The sequence below is a fragment of the Solea solea genome, chromosome 17 (assembly GCF_958295425.1).
Source record: "Solea solea chromosome 17, fSolSol10.1, whole genome shotgun sequence".
NCBI lineage: Eukaryota > Metazoa > Chordata > Actinopteri > Pleuronectiformes > Soleidae > Solea > Solea solea.
Window position 1 is genome coordinate 18,652,189 of NC_081150.1, and position 10,816 is coordinate 18,663,004.

The 10,816-nt window shown below is 39.8% G+C and overlaps 1 long non-coding RNA gene across 5 annotated transcripts; it reads left to right on the forward strand.

Moving 5' to 3' along the window:
• Positions 1-6,988: 6,988 nt before the first annotated feature.
• Positions 6,989-10,407, forward strand: LOC131443850 (uncharacterized). 5 transcript variants are annotated; one of them, XR_009233671.1, is made up of 6 exons: positions 6,989-7,066; positions 8,138-8,247; positions 8,396-8,459; positions 8,628-8,782; positions 8,878-9,031; positions 9,822-10,407. It is a non-coding gene; the product is annotated as an uncharacterized LOC131443850 (long non-coding RNA). The 5 variants fall into 5 exon arrangements; XR_009233672.1 differs by having other exon boundaries at positions 8,878-9,006; XR_009233668.1 differs by lacking the exon at positions 9,822-10,407 and having other exon boundaries at positions 8,878-9,190.
• The last annotated feature ends 409 nt before the right edge of the window (positions 10,408-10,816 follow it).

Genomic DNA, 10,816 nt, shown 5'->3' on the forward strand with positions numbered 1-10,816 from the left:
CACTTTGGTCGACCCTGGTTGTTTTAAAATGTGCTCTAGAAAGAAAGTTGACTTGACTTGAGGTATATTAAGTACAGTAAATAATATAGTGAGTGGGAAATATAACATTTTTGGTTCACAGAACATTTCCTTTTGGTTGCAGGAATGTTCCCCAATAGGTTCTCCTGTGTTTGACACAGAAAGTTCCCGTAACGTTAGTTTTTGATTGCACATTTGGTTCCTAGAATGTTCCTTTGTTACAACCTTCACACATCCTTTAGAGAACGTTCTTTTTTGGTTCCCAGAATGTTCCCAGAACATTACTTGGTCAAAACCTTCATACACCCTTTAGAGAAAGTTCTCTTTTGGTTCCCAGAATGTTCCCAGAACGTTACTTTGTCAAAACCTTTATACAACTTTTAGAGAACATTCTGTAGAGGTTCCCAGAACATTTCCCTTACATCACTTCGCTACAACCTTCATACAACATTTACAAAATGTTCTTTTTTGGTTCCCAGAACGTTTCTTTGTTACAACCTTCATACAACCTTAATAGAACATTCTCTTTTGGCTTCCAGAATCTTCCCTAACGTTATTATGTATACTAGAGTCAGGTGTAAAAATGTCTATTCACTACATTTTCTCAGAGAATAATGAATAAAATATGTGCATGCAACTGAATAAACTAATCAACAATGTTGCATTATGTAGTGTTGAAAATAGAATAAAATATTAATGTCACTGACTGAAACAATCATCAACGATGAATATGCACGCAGTGTAATCAAGCCATGTGGGTTTTTTTTTAGACTTAATTAGTGTTTTATTTGACATTTTTTGTGCTTTATGTACTAAAAAATAAAGTTCTAGCTACATGTTGATATAAGAAACAAGCAAATGCTAGAAGATTAAAGTTAAAAATATTAAATTAAGTTAAAAAATGTGAAAAAATATAAACATTTTAGGGTTAACACATCTAAGATGTTGGGTTTGGGTCCTTATTCATGAATTTGTCAATAATTTTAATTTATTTTATACTTCCATATTTGTGTCTCGCCACGACCTGCTTTATAATCGACACACAGTCGTTAAATGGGAGCTGGGGTATATTGTTACAAAGAAATAAAATGAACTGCTTTTCAAGATCTGCTTTAAATCCAGTCACGCTCGGCTGGCAAGAGAGCGACAGAGCTCGCACAACAGAGTCATGCATTTCAATTCAGTGCACTCCGGACAGTTTAAATTGCCTACTAGTTATTCTCTCCCTCAGTCGTTCAACCACTCCTGAAAAACTGTCAGACCTTAAGAGTATTGGAGAGGACAATGGGATAGATGGTGAGACAAAAACAGGGCCTTTGTTTTTTGGTGGTTTTGTAAAACAGGTACATCCTTTTGTTTTGTCACATGGAGATATGATAAGACGGAAAACAAACAAAAGACGAGATCAAGACGTCACCCATTGGTTTGTGAACTACAACACATGTTTTAGAAACCAGAAGAAACCACAATAACATGTTACCTATAGTACAGTAAAAAAATGTTTTAAGATATTGCCATAGAGAAGTAATATTACGGTAATAACATCATTTTTTATAGTAACCACGTAGTAATAGCTTGTTTAAAACCGGATATAATTGTGTTAGCCGGATATAATTTTGGAAATAATATGTATTACTGTAATATTATTTCCTTATTGCCACACAATTACCGTTGTTTGTGCAAAGCTGGAAATTACATGAGGGAAAAGATGATATGACCACCATCTTATTACCACGTTGTATTGTAAAATGTCCACATTTGAAAGACTGAAATTCTGTCTCGCACTATTTTTACTCTATATGGGACAATAATTTCAAAAATGGACGCCATTCTTGATTGAAAAAGACAAGAAATTATTCATCAAGAAGTCGAATCATAAGTAATTTTTATTTTTTTTTGCCAACCAATGGAGTCACCCCCTGATGGCCATTCAGGAGAACTACGTTTTCAGACATTTCCACATTGGCTTCACAGTCCACAGCCAGAGATTATATTGAATTTTATTTAAAGTCTATGAAATAAACCAACATTTTTTAAGTGTCGTATTTGACCAGGGATTCAATTCCATTCAATCCATTTTTTTGTGGATACTTCAAGCTCCTCTAGTTGAAAAAAACTCTTTCTGAAAGGACACTGCTGTCATGAATCACTGTCCAAGAGTCAATCAGATGTGGTTGGAGTTGTCGCTTGTTCTGGTTGTGTGGGTTGACACCAAAAAAGTGGATGCAATCTTCTACTTGTAAAAGAAACTCCTGTTTTAAAGGCGACATAGACCCGAAGCTCCAATTAACGCTGTGTTTGTGTGTGTATCTGCGTCATTACCTCGTTTATGAAACCCTAAAGTATCAGAACAAACAGTTCAGCCACTGCTGAGAAAATAGTGTTGTATTGTTTTCCTGGGCTCTGCGAAGCGGATCGGCACTTCCGTATGCTGATGATGTCATCATCAGCATACATCACCACTCCTCTCACCACCGTAGTGCCTCCTGGTGCGGGCACTAATCCGGGCACATCCGGTTGCGTACATTCAACCGCAGAAGAAGAAGAACTACTCTGGTTGTAGCTGCTGAGATGCAGAGCATCCACCGTGCCAGAGGGGGAGCTGTGTATCTGAGAGCTGGCCTATCTATTACGTCACTTCCAGGTACCTGGCCAATCACAGGACAGCGGGAAAGCTCTCGTTGGCTGGCCAATCACAACACAGTCCACGTTCTGGGGGTGTGATTTTGGTCTGAAACAGCGCGGTTGACGCGTCAGTGAGGAGATATTTCGATCGGCTCGTTTGCAGCGATTAGGAGGTTTTTAACCATGAAAACAAGTTAATATATGTAAGTAGGCCTCCATAACTAACATATATGTGCGATACAAGCATTCAATGTCACCTTTAAAGCCTTGAAATCTGAAATCATACATTTTCGTGTCATATATTTCCTCTAAATAAGAGCATTTACAAAATTGGCATCATGTTCTATTGAAGAAGGCCAGAAAATTAGAGATTGTGTAACTAATAAGTCTAAGCTCATTTTCCCATAGACTTCCATTCTTTCTACAACCAGTAGAGTCGCCCCCTTGTGGCTAAATGCTACTCCCATCCTCCTTCCAATGCTTCACTACTTTTCAAAACCATAAATCTTCGTACTTTTTCCATTGACTATCTTTGATCTGGAGCTGTCACTGTGACACTTGTTGTTTTCCGTGTCGTCAACACAACACAGATCCGTCTTCTGCAGATGTCACATTTGAGCGGCGACGATGTTCTCTGACAGGTTCTCAATCTGGAGAGAATGACGTGATTAAAAAGGAAAGAAGCAGGCGGCGCCCGTCCATCATCCATCGGTTGTGGTGATGTGTCGTCAGGACGGTACGATCACACGCGTGCACTCCTCGGCTCGTTTTCTGACGGAGACAAACGTCACACGAGCAAACGCCCTGACGCACAACCAGCTCTGGTGACCATGACAGCTGTTACACCATCACATCTGTACGACGTGAATAAAGCAAAAGAGGAAAAACGTCTCCAGAAAGAAGACATAAGCTGTGACAGTGACAAGCATCCATCAATCTGACAACTCCACTGAGACGTCAGGCGTGTATCTCACTTTATTCTATAGCTTTCTGTGTTTTTAGTCATTTGTAGCCTTTCCGTAATCTCATGGAGAATAAAGCTATTTAACTTACTGGTGCTGCTGTTCACACTCTTTCAAGCCCTCAGAGGAAGCTTTTCATGGAGTATAATAGAGGAAAAACTATCTTTCTATTCTGTTCAGTAAAGCTGAAATGGAATAAAGCTTTTTGGCTTAAACTTGTCAATATTGATTTAAAACTGACTCTGCGGTGTAGTGGTGTTTATAAAGACACAGATCTGCATTATCTATCTATCTCACGTCAAGCTAGCAACCAATTTAGCTAGCTATCTAACTTGCAAGTTACATATCCATCCATCCATGTCATGTCCAGCGGTCATTTTCGAGGGGGTTAACGTTCTTAAAAACTCTTGAAACATTGCTTGGACGTTACACCAGGGTTCTATGGCGCCCCCTAAGGCCAAACGTGGATGGAGCATGGCAAGATTAAGATGCACTGAATTTCACGAAACTTGGCGGGAACATGTCACAGCCCAATACAAACAAACTAGTAAATTGGGACCAACGCCTCAGCTCAACAGGAAGTCGGCCATATTGAATTTGCTGTTGAATTTGTTGATTTGCACGCTTCGTAAATGTAAATGCTTTATTAGAACGCCTGTCTAATAAAACATCTGTTCTCTTTTGTTGAAAAGAACAGGTCACAATATAATCTACATATAATCTACAGTCTACATATGAATAATGCTTTCACTGTGTTTTTCTTCTTAGATATGAATATTTCTGCTTCTTCTTTGTTTTGCTGCTCTCTGGCAGTAAACTGAATTTCTTTGGTCACCATTTTCCGCTATTTTCCAACTTAATTCATCAAGAAAAAAAACCCACAGGTTAATTATTCATTAAAGTTATAGTTAATCACCCTAACTTTTTTTTTTTTTTAGCTTTATGTGGTTCTGTCATTTGTAGCCTTCCTTAATCTCATCAAGAATGTTTATAAATATATATATATTTACCTTAAATGTAGAAAAGCAGCAGCTGGAGTGCTGTTCTTCTCACTCTTTCATGCCCCACAGAAAGCCTTTCATAGCATATAAAAGAGTCACTGCAGTGAAGAGGAAACATATCTTTTATCCTGCTCAGGAAAGCTTAAATACATTCAAGCTTTTTTTGGCTTAATCTTCTGATTATTGTTTTCAAACTAACTGTGCATTGTAATGTTGATAACGAAGACGTTAATCTGCATTTATATATATTTTTGTTTTGTCTCTCTGCTCCCTATCCCCCTCTCTTGGGGTCGCCCACAATATAATGGCTACACAAGGAACATTGCTTTCATTATGTTCTCTTTTCTACGAGGGAAATGTAGACTTAATTTTAGGGCTGCGGCAATGGAATGAATCAACTTAAGCTTCTTAAATGTGAATTAAAAATGTTTTTGCTTTTCTTTGGTTGATATTTTCCAACATTATTTGTATTTTTGTAACTGACAGCTTTGTGCAATTTTACATCACTCACAACATCATAGTTATTTGTTATTAGTCGAATTTCCAACTTGCATCACTAGTTTTCATGATAATCAGGTCATCCGTCTGGATTTATTTTGATGTTATGGCTCCGAGTGAGTTCTTCTGCCCCTTTTCCAAAGATAACTTTCACTTTCGATATCTGCAGAGTCCTAGGAAGAATAGCTGTGTTTCTGTGTGTGTGTGTGTGTGTGTGTGTGTGGTTGCATGTTCCTTCCATCTCAAATTTCATTTTTCTTCAATGTCTCAATCATCACAGTGTAATTTAAACCGTGATGGCTTTCACAACAGCCACATGCTGCTGTTTTTGAGCAACATGTTGATCTGCGTGTGTACTTGTGTGTACTTGAGTGCACGTGTGTGTGGATGGATGCATCTTTTCTTCCCGCTTGTTGTCATGCATAAATTGCCAGACTCTGGAGGCAGCGAGGCTGTTATTTACTGTGTGTGTGTGTGTGTGTTTCTCTCTCTCGTGTGTTTGTTCGTGTGCATGGGTGAGCGACTTCTCTTTGTTTTCACATGTGCGGTCTGCCTGTACAGTGGGAAACAACTTTGAAGCATCTTTGTGTGTGATTTCACATGTTTGTGTGTGTGTGAATACATTGAAGGAAATCTGGGCCTTGTTTTGTGCCACACTACCTGCGATAGAGTCAAGTCTCAATCTGCATACATGAATGTTAACCACCGCGTTTTCCACTGAGGCAGTCTCCGGGGAGATGTGATAAACATAAGCTCTTCCTTCAGACTGAAAGGAATGAATAAAAGAAAGATTTGGGCAGATCTTGAAAATCACGACAAGTAATATGAATTTTTTTCCAACCCCGTTTTCCTATGATGCTCAGGTTTTTATTGGATCTGCTTTAGCTCCGTGCAGCAGGTCACACTGTGGGGAACTTCAAAGTGTTTTTGTAAGCTCACGCTTCACCGTGTGGGAGGTTGAATGGTTGCTGTCACTGTGATGTTTTTCTTTTCTTTCTTTTTTTGAAGGAAAATAGAGAAAGTGACAAATCAAATCGATGCATCCGCACAACGAGGACTGACACAGGAACAAGAGGGAAGAGGCAGTGGCACACAAAGCTGCGACAGTTTTACCGTCCAAAGTATCGTGGGTGTTTTGGTCACTGTTGTAAAGACACAGCAGTCAGTATGAAGGTGTTCATTTTTGACTGACTGGCATTAGCATAACAGGCATTAGCACCTGTGTTGTGAACTAGTAACGCCGTGTTTCCATCGTGGTACAGTTTGTGTTGTACGGTGTGGTTTGGAATGGTAAAGCCCACAGTCAGACTTGTGTCTCGACTGAGAACAGTACCTTCACTTGATAGACGGTGAACACTGTGCCCAATGGTCGTTTCAGCGAGATACGTAGCGTGGTGTTGTACCATTGCGCGGATAATGAACAAAGACAACGGACGACGACATCGAATGCGACACAACGGACAACCTGCTCGTTTTGTGGCTGTTTCACTCAACAAGACGTCAACAACTGTCGTGCGTCTAGCTTCACCCATTACTGCACAGTATTCGGGCCATATAACAAATTAGAACTCTGGGCATAATGTGTGGTCCAGAATGTATGTATATATATATGTATATATATATATATATATATATATATACCCATGTATGTATATATATATTTACAGTATATATACAGTTTATATATGTGTGTGTGTGTGTTCAGTATAAGAAATTTAAACTATAGAAAATAAAATAATATTTTAAATTATATTAGAAACCCACGCGCCACTTAACATTTTGAACACAAAAAGAGAGAGAGAGAGCGCGCGAGAGAAATCGAGGCGAGAGAGAGGGAGAATTTTTCAAATTCACCAACGTAGGTAACGGTGACATCACCGGAAACAGAGTCCCGTCTGTGGCTGTCGAGTGAGTCTGTCTGCCACCCGTACACTCCGGTGAGGCATATCCAACAAAGACACGGTGAGTGAAATGCATCAATTGTTTGTTTCCAATAATGTTTGTTATGTAGACAGTGCATTGGCAGTTGGCATACAAAGAAAATTTATGTTAGAGTCTAGCTTGAATGTTATCAAGGGCGCTAACGTAGCTATGTGGCTAACGATTAGCGTTAGCCTAAAATGCTCAGGAAAGGATTGACTGCACTGTTTTGCTGTTAAACTTGCTTATTCATTTTGAATAAGTGATAAAGACGAACCTGAAATAGCAGACATGTTGTCGTGGGCGCTAGCAGGGGTCTGTCGTTTTTTTCTGGCTAGTAACGTTACCAACATTATGGCTAGTACTGCCACTAGCTTCTGCTAGCATGTTGGCTTTTTTTCTGCTGGCCTGGCAATGACATTGATTCGATTCCGACATCATTGGATTTAGTCGAAGACTCTGCAATTATATGAATATTCAGATGCAGACTATAATATCTTAAATGTGTCACTTTGCTGTGTCTGGTTTCACACATTGTGAGACTGAAGTAAAGGTCTTATGTCAGGTTAAGAGTGGAGCATCAAATCTTTCTGTGCAGCAACGGTGGAATTATGGGACAGGTGGGTTGTACGTGGTTTTAACCTGCTGTACAGAGGTTGTCTTTGCGTGCTTGCTTTACTGTGCATATAAGTTTAGTGATAATGCAGTTGTTTATGCAGTCTTTGAAAGCTCCAGCCATATAAACTTATTGAGTGGATGAACTAGGTGATTTTAGCTGCATGAGCCTAGATTCACACTGATTTATTTCAATGTGAAAACTTTCACAAAGTTGCTGTGTGTTGCATTGCCTCTGTTTCAATTAAGTATTTATATAAATAATTTTCAAGCAAATTGTGTTTACACAGTACTATGTAGTTTTTAACTGTTTGAGGTCTGCACAGCCATGTACGGAGTGGAAACGAGCAGACTAGCCACGCTAAAGTAGAGAAGATGCCTGTGTAGAAATATGAAATGAATGATGTTTTGACAACTAAGAACATTTTTTATTATTATGTAATGATGTATTATACAATTATGTCATGTTATTCATAATGAATTCCTCTATGCAAGCAGCCACTGCAGTCCTGAGCCTGTGATCCATCCACACAGCTGCACCAGCAGTGAGATCCATGCAACGAGGCGCACCAGCAGTAAAACACAGCAGACATCCAGTTTGCAAACTTGTGAGTATTCACACATGCTTTCTCTGCTAAGATTAGATACTGTAAATAGATTATCAGGTCACTATTATCTTGTGTATTGCATTAGATTGAACATGGATTTTATACTATGTCTAATCTGTCTTTCTTCCTAATTTGCTGCCACTGCCAGATGTTGGTTCTCTCCAGGGCCTGGAGGAACAACTACAGAGTAGCCCGACCTTCAGAAACAATTGGTATGTTGGCATATGATATACAATGACCACATTTCATCGAACTGACACGGCTTCCATAAATAAAATTTCTTATCTTAAAACTTTGTCTTATAACTTCCCCAGTGTCTTTATGTATTTCTCTGAAAAAAATAAGAAAAAGTTAATACATATGGGATAATATGATTTCAGGTAAACACACTGGCTCTCAAAGGTGGAGTGGACATTCGTGAGTGTGGAGGATCATGTATGCGATGATCACAAACTCCCTGGCAAGAACTATAAACATGAGAGGGGTAAATGGAATATTGGTTTCCAGCACTTGTAGTTAAGAAATGTTGTATTTGGTAAGTTGTCTTTGTTTATAGTACAGTAGCCATATAACCTAATGATACAAAATGTTAATTTCAAATCATTTGTGCTTTGTGCATGTATGTTTCAGCTGCCGTAAGGCGTAACCGCCTAACATCTGAGGCCACAGAGCAGGAAATCGACTCAACGATGATGGTTACATCTGGCTCCAGACAGAGATGGTGGCAGAATGGAGAGGATGAAGCAAAAGCAGAGAATGGTTGGCACAACAGGTTAAACTCCTGGTTCGTAGACTCACATAGTGCTCGGAAATGTGCAGAGTCCTGGTCCATGCACTAACAGTGCGTCCTGGTTCATGGGCTCAGTGTTAAAAAATGTGCAGGTGCGCATGTGTACTGTGTGTTAACACATGATTTGAAAATAAATAAACATTTGTACTTGTACTTGTTGAATCTTTTTTTTAAATCTGGATCAGATATGGCCCATATATTAAGTGGCTGAGTTAAGGTTTAATTAAGGCTGATATCAGGAACCACTTCAGAAAATAGTTCTGTCCAACATAGGGCCAGTTCTGGTTGTACAGTTTGGCTGAGTTATGGGCCATATGTGGCCCTTGTTTTGGATGCCAGATGTGGACCAGTAAAGGACCGTAATTCATTGCTGTATGTGGGCCAACTGTGGGTTGTGTGGCCCATCACTGGGCCACACCAGTTTTGCTATGTGGGTAACGATAGCTAACCCGTGGCTATTGCTAGCAATACCAGTCAGTAACAAAACCACGTTTTATTTGTTCACCATAACAGCTTAGTAACATTTGACACTTATGAAATATGTACACTACTATGTGTGTGACAAAGAGATTTTTGTGCTCTTTGTCTGATTTTTATCATGCATACTTCTCATTACTGTAAGTCCTAGACCGTTTGTGATATCTACAAAATTCAAAAACTATGGACTGGTGATCTGTCCAACTGAGATTGGTACAGCGACCCTCATGTGGGGGATAATCTGTAGAAAATGGCTAAATGGATACCGGAAAGCAGAGAAATAGCGCCCATGTACTTGTCATTACAGTAGAACCTTGGGACGTCCATGGAACGGCCGCCCAATCACAGACGAGATTCACCAGTGCGTCACACTGCTCTGCATTGGTCTCAAGCACGTGATAACTGGATGAATACTTTCCGTGAAGCTGCCTCAGCGGCCTGTGGAAAAGCTCTTCGGCGTCGCAGGACTCGTCTACAGGCCAAAGAAGAGCGAGACTGAATTCGCGCAACTTTGAAAAACGACTTCTTCTGAAAGGGAACAGACACTTCAGCTAATAAAATGGCTTGTGCCATTTGAAGGACATGTGTAGTTTGTCTATATAGCTAATTTTGCTCTGGTTATATTGTAAAAAATGACTTCAACCTCTACCAAAGTTATTTTCTGGTCAGATGCTTGTACTTTTACTCAAATATCCCTTTTAGATACTTTATGCAAGGCTGAACAAATCACACAAAGCTTGTTGTTACTCGATCAATTCCTTATGTGTGGGCTTGGACGTCGGGTCATTGCTAAGCACATGCGGTCCATTAGCCAGAGAACATGGCCGGACTCACACAGTGACACACGACCACCCGTCAATCCAGCCGCCAATAAACATCTTTGAATGAATGAAGCTGAAGAAAAATGCCCCCGTTTTTTTGTTTTTTTTGTGTGTTCCATCAGACACTGCTCCTATTAGCGCAGTATTGAACGCAGCTGAGCCCCGGTGTGTGGACTTGGTTGGAGGTTGATGAGTTTTACAGCAAGAGTAATTAAAGTGATTGACAGCAAGACGGAAGCAGAGCAAACACACACACACACACACACACACACACACACATCCACGTCTCATTGCAGACCGCTGGGATAATTATTGAATTCTGTTAAAAGCTTAGTGTGTGCTGTCTGCCAGCCAAGGTTCACAGGAATTAGTCAGTGAAGGAAACAAAGACTGAACGACTCCACTCTCAGTGAGCTGAACTTCCTCCGGAGAGATAAAAGACGTGTGCTTAGTGCTTCCTTTTTTCTTTTTATTTTGAAAA